Source organism: Pyrus communis, chromosome 16, assembly GCF_963583255.1.
Source record: "Pyrus communis chromosome 16, drPyrComm1.1, whole genome shotgun sequence".
NCBI lineage: Eukaryota > Viridiplantae > Streptophyta > Magnoliopsida > Rosales > Rosaceae > Pyrus > Pyrus communis.
Genome location: NC_084818.1, coordinates 3,848,415 through 3,871,347, shown reverse-complemented (window position 1 = coordinate 3,871,347; position 22,933 = coordinate 3,848,415). Strand labels below are relative to the sequence as shown.

The 22,933-nt window shown below is 36.6% G+C and overlaps 3 pseudogenes; 1 reads left to right on the top strand and 2 right to left on the bottom strand.

Moving 5' to 3' along the window:
- On the top strand, window positions 1–7,333 carry LOC137721207 (receptor-like protein EIX1; annotated as a pseudogene).
- A 4,880-nt stretch (window positions 7,334–12,213) lies between these two features.
- LOC137720938 (uncharacterized) lies at window positions 12,214–15,632 on the bottom strand (annotated as a pseudogene).
- Window positions 15,633–18,076: 2,444 nt separating this feature from the next.
- On the bottom strand, window positions 18,077–20,223 carry LOC137719504 (uncharacterized; annotated as a pseudogene).
- Between the last annotated feature and the right edge of the window lie 2,710 nt (window positions 20,224–22,933).

Below are 22,933 nucleotides of genomic sequence, written 5' to 3'. Positions count from 1 at the left end.
TTCCACTCTCTTCTGTGTATGATCTCTTTGAGAAGTGATTTTGGTTTGTGCTTTCAAAAAAGATGATGGCAATTTCATATTTGGACAGAGAAAACAATAGGCATGTATAATGAAGTGGAATTTTTCGTGGTATTATCAACATGCATGTTATAAAGAATTCTTCATTTAATTTTTGGGTTGTGTGTTTTGTGCTGTTTCATTTGTGAGTTGTGTGTTTTGTTGTATCTGATTCCGGTATCTGATTTGAGTATACGTCATTGAAGAATGTTAATGAATCCAAACATAGGTTTTGGGGTGTTCTTGCTAGAAAAGCCAAAGACATTCTCGACGATGATGATAATGGAGTTCAGGATTATGATTCACCCCGAACAACAAGGACGGATATGCTGTCTATGCCAACAAGGGGGTAAGGTGAGATATAGTTTTCGTCATGTCTTTATAGTAGCTTGGCATTTTCCAAGGACTTTTAGTTGCTGCTGCATTGTTGAATACATTAAGAATGATCCGGTAAACCAGAGAGGGAGTCATCAGCTTATGGATCTGTTAACACATCCAATGTGTTGTAATCTTTTCGCTACTTAAACATGTTAAGACATCAACTCTAAAAAAAACTTTGGTCTGCTACTTTACTTATGGTGCTGTTGGTTTACTCCAACGAGAATACCTAGCTAGGATAGCCTTTTCTTTATGTCTTAATTATTGATAGTGCTATCATCATGGCAGGCTATGTTGGAGCAAAAACTGTGCAGGCAAAGACATAAGAGTGATGGATTTTGGAATGAAATGCAGAGGATATCATTTTGTGCTGCTTAAGTTAAAGTTTCCTCTTCTGTTATATTTGTGTGTTGGATATTGTAGAAAATTAATATAAGTTGTATATTCATGATAACTGGCTGATTAAGATTACTTACAAGGGGTCTATATGCACAGGAGAGCTCAGCATGAGGGTGCTGTTGGTTTACCTTGCCTGGAAGTGTTGCAGTGCGGGGTTGTTCAAGAAAAAAGGTTTTAAAGGATCCTTTGCAGATGCAAGATCTTCTGCTAAGGTATGGGAATTCCTATTGTTAAATGATAACATTGTAATCCGAGTGTAATTAGTTTAGGGATTTTTTTTTTTTTTTTCTCTGTGAAATGTTATTTACAATGTCAGAATGTTTCTTTGAATTCAGTTGCTAAGGTTTCTTTTTATAATTTTCCCTTTTAAGACATTTGCATTTTTGTCCAGATTGTGTGAACCGTTGCTTCAGCCAAAACAGGTGCTCTCTCCATTTTTCATCTCTTCCATACTCAAACCCTAGCCGCTCCACCTCTCTCTCCCACACATAAGCAAACTCCATCTGAAAGCCGAAGAATCCAAAGGTAAATCCCTTCGAACTCTTCGATTATCAACCAGATCTCAGACTGTTTTTGGGATATACACTACTATTTAATATAGTGTTAGTTCAGTAGTTTAATCCTAAGACCTAGCTCATGAGACATCGGAATTTCGATTGACTTAGCTTTTGTCCTATGCCTTTTTTGTAGGAACAACAGGGATTGTAGACTACACAAACTTAGAAGATATGAAGTACGCGGTAAGTCCTTTTACTTTCTCACTCCAGAGTCCAGACATTCATATTTTCTATAACCTGCTATGGAGCATGGGTACTAGGTTGTTGAATATTGCTTTTTCAATATGTCGATGTGTCTGAAGCGTCTTTAAGAATCTCAAACTTCATAAATAATTTCCATGCAGATCAAAAAGCTTGATGGCTCTGAGTTTTGAAATGCTTTTGACCGCCAATCTGTTCGCGTATGAATCTTACAAGCTGAAAATTTATTTTCTTTCCTCCTGTATTTTATCTTTTGCTCTGTTGGGTTTTTTTCCAATAACTCAAAGGGCCGAAAGGTATTCCCTTTCCATATTCTTCTCTCCCAATTTCTTTAGGGTTAATTTCAATTTTCTTATGCTATTTGCAGTGGTGCTGTTTAGGGTTTAACTATTTGATTTCACAGATTCATTTCAGACACGGTAAATAGTTACATTTTAAATTCGTATTTCATAACTTGGTTGCTTGATTCTAATGTCGATTCGTTACAACAGAAGTGAACTTTTTCTTTCAATAATTTAATCTGATGCAACTCTGTTTTTGTTCTCTCATGTCTAGGTTGGTCACGGACATGGGGAGAAGAGCACTTTGGAAATGGGTACGAAGGGAAATAAACTTGCTGAACTGCATTGGCATCTATTGTTCTGGTTTTTCTTTGACAAGTTAACTTGCTCTCTCTTTGCAGTAAGGTGCACAAATATGGAAAAAGCACGACAGGGGAAAGCTGGGATATTGTTGTGGATGAGGAGACCTATTACGAGTGAGTCTGGACTTGGTTCTGGTTCTGTCTACATATAGTATGTTGAAGCTCCATTTCTTGAAATAGCTTGCATATTGTAGGTTGATTCACATTCATTCTGTTTACGAGAAGGTCCATTTCTTGAAATAGCTTGCATCCTTATTGCTGGTCTGACCATCATTCTGTGGCTAATTGTGGTTGTCTCAGATTGCACGGGCTAATTGTGGTTGCATCCTAGCTAGCTACGAAGGGTCTTTAGTTTTAGCCACGACTTGTATGAAGGACTGTTCCCAGTTCCTGGTGGGGTTGTGAATATGACTCTACAGATGGACTGCAGATGGACTAGCTTCTAAAATGGCAGTATGTATAGTTCAACCCTTCTTATCATCTTTGAGTAAGAAAAATCAAAGCATTAATTATTCTGCATGAGTTTTCATGCATTCACCATCGTGTGAATACATCAGAGTTTTTGGCCAAATTTTCCACATAAAATTTAGAGAGTTTTAAAGAAATACTCCTGGTACTCGATCTTAGCTACGACTTGTATGAAGGACTGTTCCCGGTTCCTGGTGGGGTTGTCAATATGACTGGTCTTAAAGTTCTGTCCCTACAGATGGACTAGCTACTTAAATGGCCGTATGTACAGTTCAACCCTTCTTATCATCTTTGAGCAAGAAAAATCAAAGCTTTAATTATTCTGCGTGACTTTTCATGCATTCACCATCATGTGGAATATATCAGAGTTTTTGGCCAAATTTTCCACATAAAATTTAGAGAGTTTTAACGAAATACTCTTGGTACACGGTCTTAGCTACGACTTGTATGAAGGACTGATCCCAGTTTCAAATTATTCCACATGTAAATAGAAAAATTGCATGTAAATCGAACAATGTTTCATAATCTTTTGTATGGTGGTACGATTGTTGATCAAAGCCACAAGAACTTTGTTGGTCTAATCTTTTTTGCATGTAAATAGAAGTCTGATTTTTTGTGTGTATACAAGCAACAGTATCATTTAAATGCTTTTAATACCCGCAACATCGCGTGGGCAATTGTTGCTAGTTATAACCAAATGTATGAAATTGAAATGTTATAGAAATGTTGTACGAGGTTACAATTGGAGAGATTTTTCAATGTGACCGGAACATGGGATGATACATCACGTGTCACTATATAAATGATAGAACATGGGATGAAAAATTTTTCGTAACAATTGTACCAAAATTTAAAGAAGTAAATTGTAATTTACCCTTTTTACTTTCACTTGCACATTTACCTGTTTGACGCCCAGCTTAGGTGGGCGTATTATATCCCAATAAAAATATCACATCCATCAAAAAAATTAATTTTTCATGTATATTAATGCAATGTATTTGAAGGAGCGACGATTCCCAATTCCAAGTGGGGTCTTAAATTAACTTGTGTCTCTATAGATGTGGACTAGCTAGTCCTAAATAGCCGCTTAGTTTAATCCATCTTATCATCTATGAAACTTTTGTCCAAGATTCCAAGAGTCCGTCCGACGACTGCTACTCTCATTGATGTGCACCGATTTGAAAATGCGGTCTCATGCCGTAGAGGATGGTTTAGAAAATGCGGTCTCATGCCGTAGAGGATGGTTTAGAAAAGGTGAGGCTCCCTACTATATATAGGTAGCACTACTCTGGATCCTTCATTGCTCATACACATCACCTGCTTCATACACTTGAACTTTATGGAGAGAACCATGAGAGTTGTTTTACTACTAATCAGGTTTCTAGCCATTGCAACCATTACTTTCAGTATTGGTTTATGCAATGGAATTCCCGGTCGGCCTCCGCTTTGCAAAGAAAGCGAAAGACAGGCACTTCTGATGTTCAAGCAAGATCTCGAGGACCCTGCCAATCGGCTTGCATCGTGGGTTGCAGAAGAAGATTCAGACTGTTGCAGTTAGACAGGAGTTGTCTGTGATCACATGACCGGTCACATCCACGAGCTGCATCTTAATAATTCCGAACCTTATTTGGAGTCTTCCTTCCGTGGTAAGATAAATCCTTCTTTGCTCAGTTTAAAGCATCTCAACTACTTGGACTTGAGTCAAAATAATTTCAGTACAACACGAATTCCCAGTTTCTTTGGTTCTATGACAAGTTTAACACACCTTAATCTTGGATACTCATGGTTTGATGGAGTAATTCCTCATAAACTGGGAAATCTCTCCAGTCTACGCTATCTCGCTCTCAGTAGTTACACTCTGACGGTTGAGAACCTTCGGTGGATTTCTGGTCTTTCTCTGCTAAAACACTTGGACTTGAGCCATGTAGATCTTAGCAAAGCATCTGACTGGTTGCAAGTTACAAACATGCTTCCTTCTTTGGCAGAGTTAATTATGTTTGATTGTCAACTTGATCAAATTCCCCATCTACCCACCGCAAATTTGACTTCCCTGGTTGTCCTAGATCTTTCTAGAAACAGTTTTAATTCTTTGATGCTGAGGTGGGTTTTCAGTCTTAAAAATCTAGTTTCTCTTCATCTCAGTGATTGTGGTTTCCAAGGTCCAATTCCTAGCATTTCACAGAATATCACATCTTTGAGGGAAATTGATTTGTCATACAATTCTATTAGTCTTGATCCGATTCCCAATTCTATTCAGAATATGACTGGTCTTAAAGTCCTTAATCTTGAGGGGAACAACAATCTCGAGTCCTTGCTTCTTTCTTACAATTTATTACGCGGTGAAATATCGAGTTCCATTGGAAACATGACATCCCTTGTCAATCTTTACTTGGATAATAATCTGTTGGAGGGGAAAATCCCAAATTCTTTGGGACATCTTTGTAAGTTGAAAGTTCTTGATCTGTCAGAGAACCATTTTACGGTTCGAAGACCATTCAAAATCTTTGAAAGTTTGTCCAGATGTGGTCCGGATGGAATAAAGTCATTGTCGTTGAGTTATACTAATATATCAGGTCCCATTCCAATGTCACTAGGAAATCTGTCAAGCTTGGAAAAATTGGACATATCTAGAAATCAGTTTAATGGAACTTTCACAGAAGTTATTGGTCAACTCAAAATGCTAACGGATTTGGATATATCTTATAATTCGTTAGAAGGTGCAGTGTCGGAAGTTTCCTTTAGCAACCTTACAAAGTTGAAGCATTTCATTGCAGAAGGAAACTCATTAACTCTGAAAACTAGTCGAGATTGGGTTCCTCCTTTTCAACTTGAAATTTTGCAGCTGGATTCCTGGCATTTGGGGCCTGAATGGCCGATGTGGTTGCGGACACAAACGCAATTAAAAGAACTAAGCTTGTCTGGTACACAAATTTCAAGTACTATTCCAACTTGGTTTTGGAACTTAACTTCCCAAGTACAATCTCTGAATCTCTCTCACAATCAGTTGTATGGGCAGATTCCAAATATATTTGTTGCTCCATATTCAATGGTTGATCTTAGTTCTAACCATTTCACTGGTGCATTGCCTATTGTTCCCACCTCATTAGAATGGCTAGATCTTTCCAATTCATCATTTTCTGGATCTGTTTTCCACTTCTTCTGTGATAGGCCGGATGAAACAAAGCAACTTTATGTTCTTCATCTCGGGAACAATTTTCTCACTGGAAAAGTACCCGATTGTTGGATGAGTTGGCAATACTTGAGCTTCCTAAATTTAGAAAACAACAACCTAACTGGGAATGTCCCAATGGCCATGGGATACTTGCAACTTCTGGGATCCCTGCACTTGCGCAATAATCACCTGTACGGAGAATTGCCACATTCCCTGCAGAACTGTACCTCGTTGTCAGTTGTTGACCTTAGTGAAAATGGGTTTTCCGGAAGCGTACCAATATGGATAGGGAAAAGCCTTTCAGGATTGCATGTTCTTAACCTTCGTTCAAATAAGTTTGAAGGAGATATTCCTAATGAAGTTTGTTATTTGAAAAGTCTCCAGATATTGGACCTTGCGCATAACAAACTCTCAGGAATGATACCGAGATGCTTCCACAATTTGAGCGCATTGGCTAATTTTTCAGAATCATTTTCTCCAACTAGAATGTATGGGGCTAATTTTACAGAGAATGAAATCTTGGTAACGAAAGGGATAGAAATGGAATATAGCAAGATTCTGGGATTCGTAAAGGGCATGGACCTTTCATGCAACTTTATGTATGGAGAGATCCCTGAAGAACTTACCGGCCTCCTCGCATTGCAGTCCCTCAATTTATCGAATAATCGCTTCACTGGAAGAATTCCTTCAAAGATTGGTAATATGGCACAGTTAGAATCTCTCGATTTTTCCATGAACCAACTTGATGGTGAAATTCCTCCAAGCATGACGAATTTGACATTTCTGAGTCACTTAAACTTGGCCTACAACAATTTGACGGGACGAATTCCGGAAAGCACTCAACTGCAGAGCCTCGATCAGTCGAGCTTCGTCGGCAACGAACTATGCGGAGCTCCACTCAACAAGAATTGCAGCACGGATGGGGTGATACCGCCACCAACAGTTGAGCAAGACGGAGGAGGTGGATACCGTTTACTAGAAGATGGGTGGTTCTACGTGAGCTTAGGAGTTGGATTCTTCACGGGGTTTTGGATTGTGCTTGGTTCTTTGCTGGTAAACATGCCATGGAGCGTTCTTCTTTCACAGTTGCTGAATAGGATAGTGCTTAAAATGTATCATGTAATTGTTGAATATGTTTAGCTTTGTTTTGTACTTTGCGTAAGTTTGTTGGCATTTTCCTTGCTGTGACGAATATGCCAGTATGGTTGTGTTGTATGATTTTGTCAAATTTCGTCGTCTTGTTTCATTGTATTTTCTTTCAGGTTTGGCTTTAGAGGGATTAGGTTTCATGTCCCCCCTCCCTTGTATAATATTTATTTTCATTTCTAGAGGGGTAAGGTTTATGTCCCCCCTTCTTACTCAATGTTGTTTTTCTCCTTTTCTTGGCATTATGAGGGGTAAGGTTTATATTCTCCCCTGACTAAATGTAACTTATTTGTTTCGTTATTAATAAAATATCCCTCGTACCGTCGAGGTTTTCTTAAAAAGTAAAAAATATAAAAAAAAAATCCCATATAAAATTAAAAGACTTGTTTTCTGAACAAGTAACTCTTAATTCAGCAGAAGCAAATTGAATGACAAGAGAAATGTGTGAAAATGGTTTAGGGATAATTAATTATTAGCAAACTCATATTATTCACATTATTTCGTGGTTGTATTTTTAATTATTTTTCATTTACAATTTTACCCCTGGATCTTTCTTTTGTTCTCTCTCTTCTCTCTCCCCTTCTTCGTAGTACTTCTCTCTCTCTCTCTCTCTTCTTCGTACTAATTCACGTGACACTTCTCGCTCTTCTACGAGAAAACCCAATTGCTATGCAGCTTTGAAATGCTCGTGGAGCAAGCAAAATGATGACGACGGAGTTAGCAAGTTCCTATGTTATTTAGAGGCACTCTTTGTCACAAAGCATTCGTATTGATGCCAATATACGCAAAGTTTACAAACTTGAAACATGATACATTATGAAGCAACTTTGTTCCTAGAATAAATAAAATCGACTTGACATGTATCGATCTGTAGTTGCTTAACATCCTAAGCATAATGGTTAAGAACAGGGGTCTGTTTAAATTCCTGAAAAGAACTTAATAAGGGCATATATTGCATGCACAAAAGACCTGGAAACAAAGTTTTACGCCATGAAAGAAGAAAAAAGAAATGCCAGAAGTATAAGGATGGTACATCATCTCTGCGTGTGGATGAATGCATCATGTGTGCTACAACAACAGTGAAGGAAGAACAGAAAGTTCCGCAGAGTCCAACTCCAGTACTCTACATGAGTCTCCAGCATTAGCGAAACCTCATCTCATTTGGTTTGTTGCCCCTAATGCTGTGGTTGAGCCTGCATGTTTTACATAGGCTAACAAATATCCTGAATGGCGACGGGCAATGGCAGAAGAGTTTAATGCTCTTTTGCATACTGGCACATGGTCCTTGGTTCCATTTCTTCTATCCATGAATGTTCTTCCAAATAAATGGGTATATCGGATCAAATGGCATTCTGATGGTTCCATACAGCGATATAAGGCTTGACTAGTCGCAAATGGCTTTCACTAGCAAGAAGGTATAGATTACGGCGAGTCGTTCAGACTGGTTGTCACTCACGCAACAATCAGACTCATTTTCTCGATTGCACTTCACTACAATTGGCCTATCCGACAACTTGATGTTCAAAATGCTTTCGTACATGGTTCTTTGGCAGAAGAAGTTTATATGCGACAACCTTCAGGTTTTGTGGATCCTCAGTTTACATCACATGTTTGTAGACTGCAAAAATCATTATATGGTTTGAAACAAGCACTTCGTGCCTGGTTTCAATGTTTCTCCCAACATCTTGAAGAACTTGGGTTTCAGGCCTCAGTAGCAGATTCTTCGCTGTTCACCTTCTTTAATGGATCCACAGTTATCTACTTGTTGATATATGTCGACTACATCCTTGTTACGGGCAATAATCGATCACATATATTTCGGTTCATTCAACAGCTTGGCCAAAAGTTTTCTATGAAGGATCTAGGTCCTTTGCATTATTTTTTGGGAATGGAAATTACACGGACATCCACTGCCATGTATCTTTCTCAATCCAAGTACATCATGGACCTTCTAAAGAAGACCAAAATGTTTGATGAAAAACCTCTCACCACTCCTGCTGCAACTGGCCGTAAGTTGAGTATATATGACAGAGAACCTTTGTCAGATGGCACTAATTTTTAAAGTATAGTCGGTGCTTTCCAATATCTTCTCTTCACGAGACCTGATATTGTTTTTGCCGTCAATCAAGTCTGCCAATATATGCATTCCTATCTCAAGGTCACAGTTTGGATAACTCAAGGACTCTTCACCAAATAGAGAACCAATGCATTCCTATCTCTTCTTAGACTCTATCAGTTTATATTTGTAATTTGAATTCACTTGTAATCCGCTATTTATACTGTAACAGACTTTTCTTGTAATCTCTATATAATGAAGTCAAAACCTCACTCATCATCAATTGAGTTGAGCTTATGCAATCAGTCTTTACAAACCCATTTTAAATTCTTTCAATAGAGTATTGGAATCTTAATCAAGCGAATTATTAGAACTGGCGTGTTGAATTCACTTGTAAGGGAACTGGATCTGGCTCGCCTGATGACTACCCAAAACTCACCATGTGCCCACGAGTCTTCAACGTTGCCAGTGATCCCTGAAAACGATATCTATTGGTAAGAATTCGTAGTCCATAATAAATGTTATGTATCAGATAATGTCGAATGCCCTTAACTAACTGAGTTAGCAGTCACTTGTGTCGATTTTGGAGTTGGTCAAGCATATATATGCAGCAACATTTGAGTAAATCATGACACACTTACGGAGATTAAGAAAAGTAAAACTTATACCTCAAACGTATCCTTCCCTACGCCATCATAGACAACATCAACGCCATTGTCGAAAGTTATTTCTTTCACACAAGCGACAAAGTCCTCTTCCTTATAGATTATGACATGGCGGCATCCATCCTCCTTGGCTTGACCTGGCTTCTCTTGAGTTGATACGGTTCCTATGACAGTGGCACCAATGGCATTAGTTCACAGGCATAAATGGGATCCAACTCCACCGACAGTGTGAACAAGGACCATCTGTCCAGGTTTGACCAGTATAATTAACAACACTCGAGTCATATCTAATAACTTCAAGTAACAATTGCTTTTGAAAAGGAATGGCCAGTACGCGTGTTACAAATGCAATTGTAGAATGTAGTAATGTTATGATAATACGATTATTGACCCTTTAATTAAAATTTGTTGTTAAGAATAATTTTAAAATTGTTCTTGCCACATTTATTTTCAAGGAAGATTAAAACGAGCAAATGCAGCTGCACAAGTATAAAACTACCTTGAAACAACGGTGTAGTAGACACTAGACATTGAGCTGTGTCGGTCAAATTGCGTATATTTCAACTATGATCATGATCAAGAAGTATAGGTTAGCGCAAAGAGTTTTTATACTGTGATTTAGGTTTGTATGATGACGTTGAAAGTCAGAGTTTTTCACAGCCTTGCACTCTAGATCCGAAGACGCTTGTGTACAAGACCATGCAACCAACCTTGTTATGTATTTTCTTCTCATTTACTTGTCCTTTTTTCTTTTTTTTTTTTTTTTTTTTTTTTTTTGGGAGATTGAATGTTGGGATTTTCTATTTTCCCTTTTGATTCTATTTTTAAAAATTTTGACCTTTCTCTGCCACTTCGTTGAAAAGTGAAAAGCTTTTGAAAATGTTGGGATTTTCTATTCATTGAGTATGCTGCCGATTTTGCTCCTGCTTGGTTTGTATACTTTCATTTTGATATACGCGTGTTGCCCATGAGGGTATTCGAGAGATTTTTTAGTGTGATTGTCACACGAAGTGGTACACCACGTGTCGTTATATAAATGATAGAATATATGTGCTAAAAAGTCGATAACCTAAAAAATAAAAATTTCCACCACTTACATAAAAACACATGATATACCACCTGTGTTCCCGTCATAACTAAAAATTTGTCGAGGGTATTCCTCCTCTTCTTGACTCTTCAGCTTCACGGGTGGCACTCTTCGTCTTTCTACTTCTCCAGTTTTCTTTCTCAGAAAACTAAAACAACACTTCTCTCAAGTTCGAATCCCAAAACCAAAATTCATCCGGTATATATATCCCAAGACGCAAAAGGACCAATTGGCGATTAAATAAAATAGTTTCCAATAAGATGATAGACTAAATGAATAAATTTTCAGTATGATTGTTACACGGAGTGGTACAATACGTGTTTTTATATAAATGGTGGGATATGTGTATTAAAAAGTTAATAACTTAAAAAATAAAAATTTTCACCACTTACATAAAAAAGCGTGGTGTACCACCCGTGTTCCCGTCACAACTAAAAATTTCACCATGAACTCAACCACCTGCACAACCCCGGCCAGTCCACCAATGACTCTAATTTAGTCAGAGTTTTAATTAGCTAATGACTTAATTAATTTATTTATTAAAGGGTAATTAAAGAAAATCTAGTTGTGAAGTCCTTGTAGTTTGTATTGACCAGTATTGACGGATAAGAAGGGTAGTATGGTCAAAAAGGTGGTGCTGAAGTGAGGCAGTTAGTATATTTGGAAGTTGGTTAGAATTGGCGGTAAAATTAGTTAGAGCTGCTAGTACTAGTAGCTTAAGAGATAAGGCAGCCATTGAGCTATATAAGTGTGTAAGAATCTTGTAGTATTCATTCGAAGAAATATACAGAAACTCATAACCTCTGCTCTCTCTGCAATTCTCTTTCATTCTCTCTAAGTTTGCTCCATTTTCTGACAAATACGATATTTTAAACTACTGTAATCTAAGGAGAACGAATTCTTGGCCTAACCACGTCTGCAAGAGCAGTCTTACTTGACTGGTATATTTCAACAAATGGTTTTGGACTTGTACGGAATATGTAGGCAGTGGTTGCAATCACTACCACTACCAGACAACTTCAGGCAGGACCATAAGCGTTTGTCTGAACTCTGAAGAAAGTTAAGGGCCTGTTTGGCCGCTCTTCAGCTGCCATTGCCTGGTTTAACAAACCCTTTTGTACTTAATCACTCTTTTTTGCTGCTTTAATATCTGCTTTGCCGTTAATCGCAAGCACTTAAACTTGTCAACCGCTGCCACCCGTTGGTACCCTGCCGGAGCTACTTGGTATGTTAGTCCGGATGCCGCCGGAAGTGGCGGTGTAATGCATGATTAATGTATACATGTTTTGTAATTTTTGGTTTACAGATAATACAGTATTGCCATTTAATTATTAATATTAATAGCATATGCTAAACAAATTAATTATTGTCATATTATACAAAGTGATTTCAAAACTATTTTCATTTTTGGTAAGAGAGACTTGGAACTAATACAAAGAACAAAAATAAACAGAGAATGTGCAGAAGGAGAAAAAAATGTGTGCGGAAATCGTTTCCCGAATTATTTTCAAGTGAATGGCATGAAAGCGAAAAAAGAGAGACTACCAAAAACAATAGTGTGCGCCAGTCGGGCACCTTGGCATGCTTCCCATGTCACTCTAGTTACATTGGCACCCTACCACGTCTCTCTCACGTGATGAGAGAGACATACATTATGTGGTACATACCCTGCTGTTTCACAGAAACAGTTTTGCCTTTCAGCAGAAATGCGAAAAATACAATTGCCTTTTTTGCTTGCTTAACAAGTCTGTCTGTCACTAAAGTTGGAGATAACATCATTGCATTTTGCAAACCAACTCATATTAATCTGTTCACAAAGAACAGCAGTTGAGGCAGAAATTTTAGGGTATAAGCACAGCCGAGCCGGATGTTTTCCTGTTCTCGAGGTCTGCATGAGCTTGTGCTGCGTGAGACAATGCGTATTTGTGATTTACTCGAACGCGCAACACACCTGATGCAACATTAGCAAATACCTCTGCCACAACCTCTAACAATTTGTCTCGAGCTGCAGTGTACTGGAACAGGGCCGGCCTGGTCAGGGACCGGAACAATTGTACCTGATGCTTGTCCGAAACTCACCACGTATCCACGAGTCTTCAAGCATGCCAATGATCACTGCAAACAATGCCCCAATTAAGTACTAAATATAAAATTCACCATCAAGAAATTAGACTAGCTAATCTTCTGAACTGAAAAAATCAAAGGGTAACCAGCATTTGCTTTAACAGTTTCATAAAACTAGCTCGAACGGAACAGTATAGAGATTTGCTATACCTGGCCTAGCATTGAGAAACTTCAACGCTAGATTAGGTAATAAGCCACGGTAAAACAGAAGCAGTAATAGGCTGTGTTGATACTCAATGAAACCAAGAACATCAAAGGAACGGTGCAGAAGGAGAACCTAGAATCATTTCTGTAAGTTCAGTATAAAATTGAGGGATGAAAAGTAAGATTTACCTGAAAGGTATCCTTCCCTACAGAATCATAGACAACATCAACGCCATTGTCAGGTGTTATTTCTGTCACTCGAGCAACAAAATCCTCTTCCGTGTAGACTATGACATGGCGACATCCATCATCCTTGGCCTGAGCTGTCTTCTCTTTAGTTGATACAGTTCCAATGACAATTGCACCAAGCGCATTAGCCCACTGGCATAAAAGGGATCCAACTCCACCAGCTGCTGCGTGAACAAGGACTGTGTGTCCTGGTTCGACCTCCATAGCAGCACAAAATTCAGATCAAACAACAAAAGCAGCAGCATTGAAATTTATAAACAACTTCTAACACTGAATCAACCATGTTAAGATAATGAAATTTCACATTCAGGAAGCATTTAGTTACAACTTGACCACCAATATTTGTCAGTTGATTGTACTTTTTCGACACATAAATCACATAGTTAACAAAACAGAAAATCGTAACAACCTTGAAAGACTGGCGTAGTAGAACCTGAGCTGTCATACCCTTAAGCAATATGGATGCTGCAACAATAGGATCAATTGAAGGAGGAACGGGCACCACTTTGTTTTCAGGAAGAATCTGCTCTTCCGCATATGACCCCATCGGAGTGCCAACATAGGCCACCAGATCTCCAACTCGCCTGCCTGTTACTCCAGGTCCTACGGCTGTCACAACTCCACAAGCTTCCATACCTGAAATGAAAATTGATTTGTTAACGAATAGGGTTTATCCGTCAGCCTTCTGATCAGGAACTGGAAGGACAAAAGAAGGCTGGACTCCAAGTTATTGAAGAATAGTGACGTTGAGTTTTTCGACCATTTCTCTTAGGATTAGTCAGTTCTATTTCAAACAGCAGGAATGGCTAATCTGGTTTCATGCCCGACATTCTTTTAGGTTTGAAAAATCATTCTTGATCATATCTGAAAACTGTAATCTCACGCAAAATGTTTACGCAAGAAACTGTTAAGAAAAAACTAAACTTAGAAATTATGCCTTCAAAGAGTGGACTAGATGTCAATCCTTCCTACATTTTAGAACTTGGAGATGAAGCAAAACCTGGGGAGAAGGGCATTGTATCAGCTTTATAATAAAGTCCTTTGCGGAAGTATACATCGATGAAATTAACCCCTATATACATCGATGAAATTAACCCCTATCGCCTTGTTCTTCACACGAACCTCCCCCTCCTTCGGCTCTCCTATTTCCACATCTTCCCATTTCAAGACCTAGCAGCATTACATCACATAATTAAGTGAAATGGGGATAAAAGCATTGGAAATTTGGAATAATGACATGTAGCTGAACCAGATTGCAGATCAAAGAAAAATACAATAAAAGTTTACGAACTCAAATACTATAAAAGTTTACACTTGATATGAATACACTTGATATAGCCCTACATAAACCATAAATACAATAAAAGTTTACGAACTCAAATACTTCAAGGCCTTGCTGGATGTCTATGATTGAACTGGATTGAAAAATCGCTTAGATTCATTAAATGTATGTCAATGAAAGAAATTGGGAAGGCAGGAGAAAGATTAGTCACGAAGAACATTCCAATCGCCAAAGAAATGGTAGGATTGGAAGGGATAAGCTTACTTGATGACTAATCTTACTTCTACTTTCAACTTTGACAAAATTTAGAAGTTGACTTCCATTTCTTCCTTCAGCATTGAACCTGGTGAGCTATCGAATCCAATCAAATCCTCGACGACAAATGAAAACTAACCTTCTCCGGATTAGTCCGATGAATACAATGGCATAAGAAATCATGTACTCTTGGGTAAACGCAGAAAGGCTATCTCTTTCAGCCTGTTACCAGATTTCCCATCAACCAACTTGGATTTATTGTAAACAGAAATAGTTTACAAATGAAATCAGGCACATAAGATTGCAACTGACGAACAAGTCTTCATTTTGTGATCACCAATTCAAACATTCAAGTTACCCAAAAAAATACAGGAGAGAGAGAGAGAGAGAGAGAGAGAGAGAGAGAGAGAGAGACCTGAGGACCACCAAGTTCATGAACTCGAATGGCTTTCACCATCTTTGTTGGCAATACTGCTTGATTTCTGGGTATTTTCCGGTCAAAAGTGTGATTTCTAGGTGATATCCCTTAATAATTGGCCTAACTCTTGTCAATATAAATGAGAAAGTGAATAATATCATGTTTAACTTTTTAATGTAAAAATGTGTTTTTTCATTAAAGTAAACAGTATGGTGGGCTTTTCGTTAAAACTCCCTATTTTTTTAGTCTATGTTTCGTACACGGGATTTGGATCCTCGCCGGATCCCGTTCCTGGGGATCCTAGGGATCAAGGAACGCGGACCGTTAATCAAAAATCGTGCAGTTACAATTTTTTCATTTTTATATTTTTTACGAAAAACGAGACTTTTTTAATTTTAAAAATATAAAAAGTATTTAATTGGGGCCACACGATTTTTTACCGTGTGCGTTGATCCCTAAGATCCCCAAGAAGGAGATCTGTCGAGGATCCAAATCCTCGTACACGCACCTGAAATCATAAATTGTAATGATTTTAATACTCATTTCATGTTAAATAAACTCGTAATTATAAGCACATTAAAACTATAAATTTTGATTACAAACAACACAAATTGAATATCTAATGTTGTTTTTTTTTTCCCTCAACAAAGGATATTAATATTAAGGAAAGAGGGTGAGTTTATCATCTGGGCTAGGAATAATGTGATTTAAATTCGCTTTTGATGAGAATCAAACTTAAGACCTCTCACTTACAAGTAAAGATGAAATCATTAGACCGTAATATTAAGTGGCATTATCTAATGTTGTTAGATATGGATATTCTTTTGTTCAAAAAAAGATATGGATATTCTTTATTTATTTATTATTACATTGAGCAACAAATGTATATTTAATATAATATTTAAGCCCAAAATTTAAATATCTTATTTATATGTTACGTTATTTGAGTAACCACTATTAAATTTAAATATCTTTAAATTATTGATTATAAGTGTTTACAAATGAATTATAATAGATTTTGCACGGAAAAATATATTTGAAGAACATAAATATGATAATTTGTTGTTATGTTAAAAGAAATAAAAGAAACATTAGCAAAAAATATAAATAAATAAAAATTGAAAAGGGAGATCGGTATGATTTTAGCGATTCTTTCTTCAAGAAGTCGCTATCTGGACACCAACAAGGTTTGTGGATGATCGGTAGCTAAGTAACGATCATATCATTTTCTATTTTATTATTTATTTTCTGTTTTTTTCTTCCTACATTACTTTATTTAAATTCAAATATCTTTATATTTAATGTATATCCTCATTTTTTGGGCCCTGGCCCTCCTCGTTTTGTGTGCCTTATTTATCCGACACTGAGCTTACCTCAGTTTGCACGATGAATCCTGCCTCGTTTTCGATGCGTAGAGCCTACCTCGTTTATGGAGCCCTTCCTCACTTTCCATGCGCCAAGGTACGTCTTGTTTTGCGTTTGTCAAGCCCCCCTAACGCCCAAGTTTTTTTGTTAAAAATTCAAATTGTTTATTTTGGCAAAATATTTTCGGTGAGCATTAAGGAAAACTTTATAAGGCATATGGAAACAATATTACGGTTTATTGAGCAATAAATATAGTATAACATCTAAGCCGAAAACTAAGAAAATAAGTGACAAATATAATAATGAGGTCCAAAACATTGTTAAAATGGAGACTCCTAGAAACAATAAAAATGAGTGACATGAGAGAGAAGTCCTCTTCCACCATCTTCTTAATTCTCATGAAGAATATGAACATGAATTATGAGACCACCCTCCCAACCACTTATCTTCATTGGCATCTGGGAGGCTTATCTCCCATTTCAACTTGACCAATTCTAAAAATGTAAATTATAGTTACCTGACTAGAATTTATAGGGACTTGAGGGCACATAGTTTCAAAAAACCAGCTCTTGGAGCCCAAGGTTTTCATGGCAAGGATTGTGTGTTCGCACATGTGCATGCTTCCCACGTCACTTGGTTACATTGGCACCCTCGCATGAACTCCACGTACTAGAATTAGAGGGCTCATACATTAAAGTAATGTATTTTTTTTTTTTCCTGTTTTTTTCTTCCTTCACACACATGTTACCAAAATATCTCTCTCAACTCCCACGCTCTCCTCGCACAATTTTATCTAGCTTCTCTCTGTTCCATATATGTTTTCCCTCTTTTGAAATCTTTTATGTTTACGCACTGTGTGTGAGCTTCTCACTCAAAAAATAGTGTATGAGCTCATTAGTATTTATTACCTAAAAAAAAATTGGAGATGTAATATAGATACTCTAACGAACTGGTACTACGATTTAGTGGTTTTCCTTTTTACTTGTGAGCGAGATGTTTTAATTTAAGTTGAATTCGATGACTAGTTAGTGGTTGGTCCATTGTATGGCCTAACCAAATCCCCAATCCCTTAGAATTACGTTGTATAAAAGAAATACCAAAACTGCAAAAGTTGTTGTCCCTTACACGAAAGTTCAAATCCCTCTCACCTAGATTATAGTGATTTTCAAATCCCTCTCAAGAACAAGGATTTCAGTTCTTCAGCTGGATCTAAAAGAGTTTACATATGATGTTCCAAAAGTTTTAGCTCAAAACTACTTTTCAGATAATACTTAGAAATCAATAACGATGCAAAAAAGTTCAGCTCTTTTTATTGCTAGCTTAATGAGTTCATTTCTTGACGTGTACGGTAGGAGACATCCATCGCAGTCGGATATCCTCATCAACCTGAAGCCCTTATTCGCTTTAGACTTAGGGGGTAAGCACAACAGATCCAGATGTTTTCCTGTTCTCCAGGTCTGCGTGTGTCTGTGTTGCTTCGGACAGCGAGTAGGTGTGATTCACTCGAACCCGCAATGTACCCGATGCAACATTGGCAAATACCTCTCCTGTAGTCTCTAACAGTTCATCTCGAGTTACAGCGTAATGAAAGAGGCTAGGCCGAGTCAAGAAGAGGGATTTTGCTGTAATAGCCGATAAGGGAATCGGATTTGGCTCGACTGATGACTGCCCAAAACTCACCATGAGTCCACGAGTCTTTGAGGTTGCCAGCGATCCCTGAAAACAATATCTATTGGTAAGAATTCGTAGTCCAAAACAAATGTTATATATCAGATGAAGTCGAATGCCCTTGACCAACTAAGTTACAAGTCACTTGCGTCGATTATGGAGTTGATCAAGGATATGTATGCAACAACATTTGAGTAAATCATGACATAATTACGGAGATAAATAAGAAGAGTAAAACTTATACGTCAAAACGTATCCTTCCCTACGCCATCATAGACAACATCAACGCCATTGTCGAAAATTACTTCTTTCACACGAGCGACAAAGTCCTCTTCCTTACAGATTATGACATGGTGGCATCCATCCTCCTTGGCTTGAGCTGCTTTCTCTTGAGTTGATACGGTTCCTATGACAGTGGCACCGAGGGCATTAGCCCACTGGCATAAAAAGGATCCAACTCCACCAGCGGCTGCGTGAACAAGGACCATGTGTCCATGTTCGCTGCATAACGACCCTCAAGTCGTATCTAATAACGACAAGTAACAAAAGTTTCAAAATTTGAAAAGGGGATGGCCAGTGTTATAAATTCAATTGTAGAATGCAGCAATGTTAAGATTATTGAAGCCCTTTAATTAATTATATACTTTTCTGTTCAGATGAATTATAAAAATGTTCTGCATTGCCACATTTGTTTTCAAGGAAGATGAAAAATGAGTAAATGCAGTTGCACAAGTATTAAACTACCTTGAAACAACGGCGTAGCACACAGTGAGCTGTCATCCCCTTAACCAAGAGGGACGCTGTAACTTTAGGATCAATGGAAGGAGGAACGAGCACAGCTTTGTTTGCAGGAAGGACCTGCATAGGCTACAACATCTCCAACTCGCCTGCCTGTTGGCCCTGGTACTACAACTGTAACAACTCCACAAGCTTCCATACCTGAAATCAATTTCGGTGGCTACTGTTATCTGGTCTTCCCATTTCAAGACCTAGCAGCATTGCATCACAAAATTAACTGTACCAGATTGCATATCAAAGAAAAATAAGGAGCAAAGGAAACTTCTTTCAAGGAAAACAAACTGAAGTAAAACTCGAAAAGAAACGGGTTTTGAATAATCAGTTTCAAAGGTTGTGTATGAACACACTTGATATGGCTCGAGATAAACTATAAACACAATATAAACACTTTATATGCTTTTGGACTGAAAAATTGCTAGACTTAATGTATGTCAAAGAAAGATATTTGGAAGGCAGAAGAAGGATTAATCATGAAGAACATTCCAATCGCCAAAGAAATGGTAGGATTGGAAGGGATAAGCTTACTTGACTACTTCTCCTACTTTCAACTTATGGTTCGTCTGAAAGTGCTTTTAGAATGATCGCAAGCGTTTTTGATAAAATTGATTTTGGATTCCAAAAGCACTTGAAAGAAGCATCAAATATATGTTTCTTGCAGGAAGCACTTAAAACGTTTTTTTAAGATTCACTTATATTTTTAATAAGAATTGGTTTCCAAAATATTTTCACAAAAACCACTTTCTGTTATTTTAAAAATACTTCCAAATGGCCTTTAGTCAAAATTTAGAAGTTGACTTCCATTTCTTCTTTCGACATTGAATCATAGTGAGTTATTGAATCATAGTCAAAATTTATCAAATCCTTGACACCAAACAAGAACTAACCTCTTCCGGATTAGTCCGATGAATACAAGGGCACAAGAAATCATGCACTCTTGGCTAAAAGCAGAAAGGCTATCACTTTCAGCCCCATCAAACAACTTGGATTTATTGTGATCACCAATTCAAACATTCAAGTTACCCAAGAAAATACAGGGGAGAGAGGGAGACTTGAGGACCACCAAGTTCATGAACTCGAATGGCTTTCACCATCTTTGTTGGCAATACTGCTTGATTTTTGGGCACGAACCATTTTCCGGTCAAAAGTGTGATTTCTTGGTAATTATCCCTCAATAAATAGCCTAACTCTTGTTAATATTATAATGTTGGATTTACATCTTTTTTTAGTCTATGTCTCTCGTACACGCACCTGAAATCATAAATTGTTTTTTTTTTTTTTTTTTTTTTTGTCAAAAAATCATAAATTGTTAAGTCTATACTACTTATTAATAGATTATCTATATATATATATATATATATATATATATATATATATATATATATATATATATAAGGGAGAAGCCCAAATAGGTGAAGCATTTCAAAATGCCAAAAATGCCTCTATGTTTTCTTCACTATTAAACCTAAAAAATTTCAAAAAACTAGGACAAATTTGTAAAAAAAATAAAATAAAATAACTACATAGAAAACTTTAATCGAAAAACGCAAATTAATTTTTTTTTACTATATATGTAAAAAACGAATATAAATACAAAAAAAAAAAAAAAACAAATATGAAAACTTTAATGGAAAAACACAAATTAATTTTTTTTACTATATATGTAAAAAACGAATATAAATACAAAAACCTAAAATTAAAAAAGTTACAGTAAAAATTAAACATAAGAAAATTTAAAATAATGTTGAAATGAAAACAAAAAACTTGAAAGAAAAACATGAACGTTCTTAACCAACCCTCACAAACTGATACGCAGTAGTGGGCAATTTAAGAACACAAATTTAAAATAAATAAAAAAATCATCTTTACCAGATGTGTAAAAAACAAATTAAAAAAAAACACTGGAATTAAAAAAGTTACAGTATTGTTCAAAATAAAAGTTACAGTAAATATAAAAAAAGAAAATTAAAAAAAATTAGAAAAGAGATCGAACGTGCATAACCGTCACAAACTGTTGCAGTAGTGGGCAGTCTTCTCCTCCAAAGATTCCACGATATGAGTTTGGTGGGAGGTTCAACACTAATCATCCACATACCACCAGTATTTAGAGATGAATAAGAACAACATTAATCTCACTAATAACTTGCAGTTTCTTTTTCATCGGTTTATGTTCACACTCACAGAAAAAAAAAAAAATTGTTTTCTCTTTAACTCCAAAAGGCTCTTCCGCCTTCATTAGTCAATTTTCCCAAACAGATTAACAAAATTGCCATGGAAAATCATGTATCCAGAAAAACAGTTGCATGTATCATCAAATCTCTCACCTTCTTTTTCTCTTTTTGGTTTGATCTGAAATTTGGATTTATTTGTGAGTTCTTTTTTTTTTAAATTTTGAAAGGGAAATGCGGGATATGATAGAGATGTAAGCAAATTTCCAATCTTCATCTATCTACGTTTTGGTATGTAAATTTTTTATTTTGATACTCTATTATTTTTTATAGAGATTAGCTTGACAATTGTTTGATGTTCTTTTAGCATGGAACATGGTCAGTCAGGCAATGACTATGAGGAATATGAGGACGATGAGGATGGTGAAGAGTATGAAGAGGAAGAGTATGATTCCAAAGAGTTTCACCCCCACTACATTTGCATGTTGCAAATTTTTAATTTGATTGAAATCCTCCATCTCATCACTCTCTTTTTCAGTATCTAACTGGCCAATTTTAAAACTTTTTGTAATAATTTTTCAATTCTAACAGGTAATTCTCCACTTAATTGTTTAATCTTTTAATTGCTACAAGCCTACAAGTGTATTGTCTTTCGAACATTCTAATTTTCCTTATGACCATAGCCCTTAATTATTGTTAAAAAAGTATTGAAGAGTCGTATATCTTCTATGACTCTGGCTGTAATGAAGATTTTCCACAATGGTCAGGATGGTAAAGGTTTATAGATATCTAATTTTATTCATATGTGTATTCTTTCTCATTTGCTTTTCTACTCATATGAACTTAAACTTTAAACTAAACCAATTTTAGGGTTTTACAACATTTCAAAGCACACTATTACAGTGGAATTATCCCTATGTCTCCTCCTTTCTCTTCAATGTTTGATTGGTATTTTACTGTTATTAGGTTTTCCATTTTGGTTTTTGCCTCAATCAGAGAGAGAGAGGGAGAGAGAGGGAGAGGGAGAAATGTTCTTGCAAACAATCAATTGGTGTGCAATTTGTGAGGGAATTTGCTCCATTCTTTCTTTTGGTTATTTTACGTTTTTGGTAATTAAACTTTTTGTTTTACTTTGTCTTTTTTATTTTGTTATGTTCCTCTAATCCAGGAATTCGACCTATTAATATTTTTGTAAATTTTAATTATGTTTATAAGTGTTGGAAAGTGAATGCTACTTGCTATTGTTCATGGACTTTAGGTAGGAACTTGCATTTAAAATCTCATGTTGTTTGACAATTGAATGAATAACATTTAAATCATTACTTTACGCAAAGTGAAAACGAAAAACATGACAACTTTTTAAAATGTGCATGGTAAAGAAAAAATTCATCTTTACACAATACATTTAAAATATATCTTGACAATTACTATGGAAGAAAAACTATCATAATACACCTTAAGGGACGTGTAGTGTCCGTGATGCAAAAATGCTTAACGTGCGTGCGGAGAGGCTAGTTCTTTTATAAATTACTTTAGTCTAAAGTAAGATTAGAAATTGGCACTGTTTAAATGAACAGTGTTTGAACCTGAATTTTCTACTATTTAAGACCACGCCACTACTTTTCAAAGTGGCCTA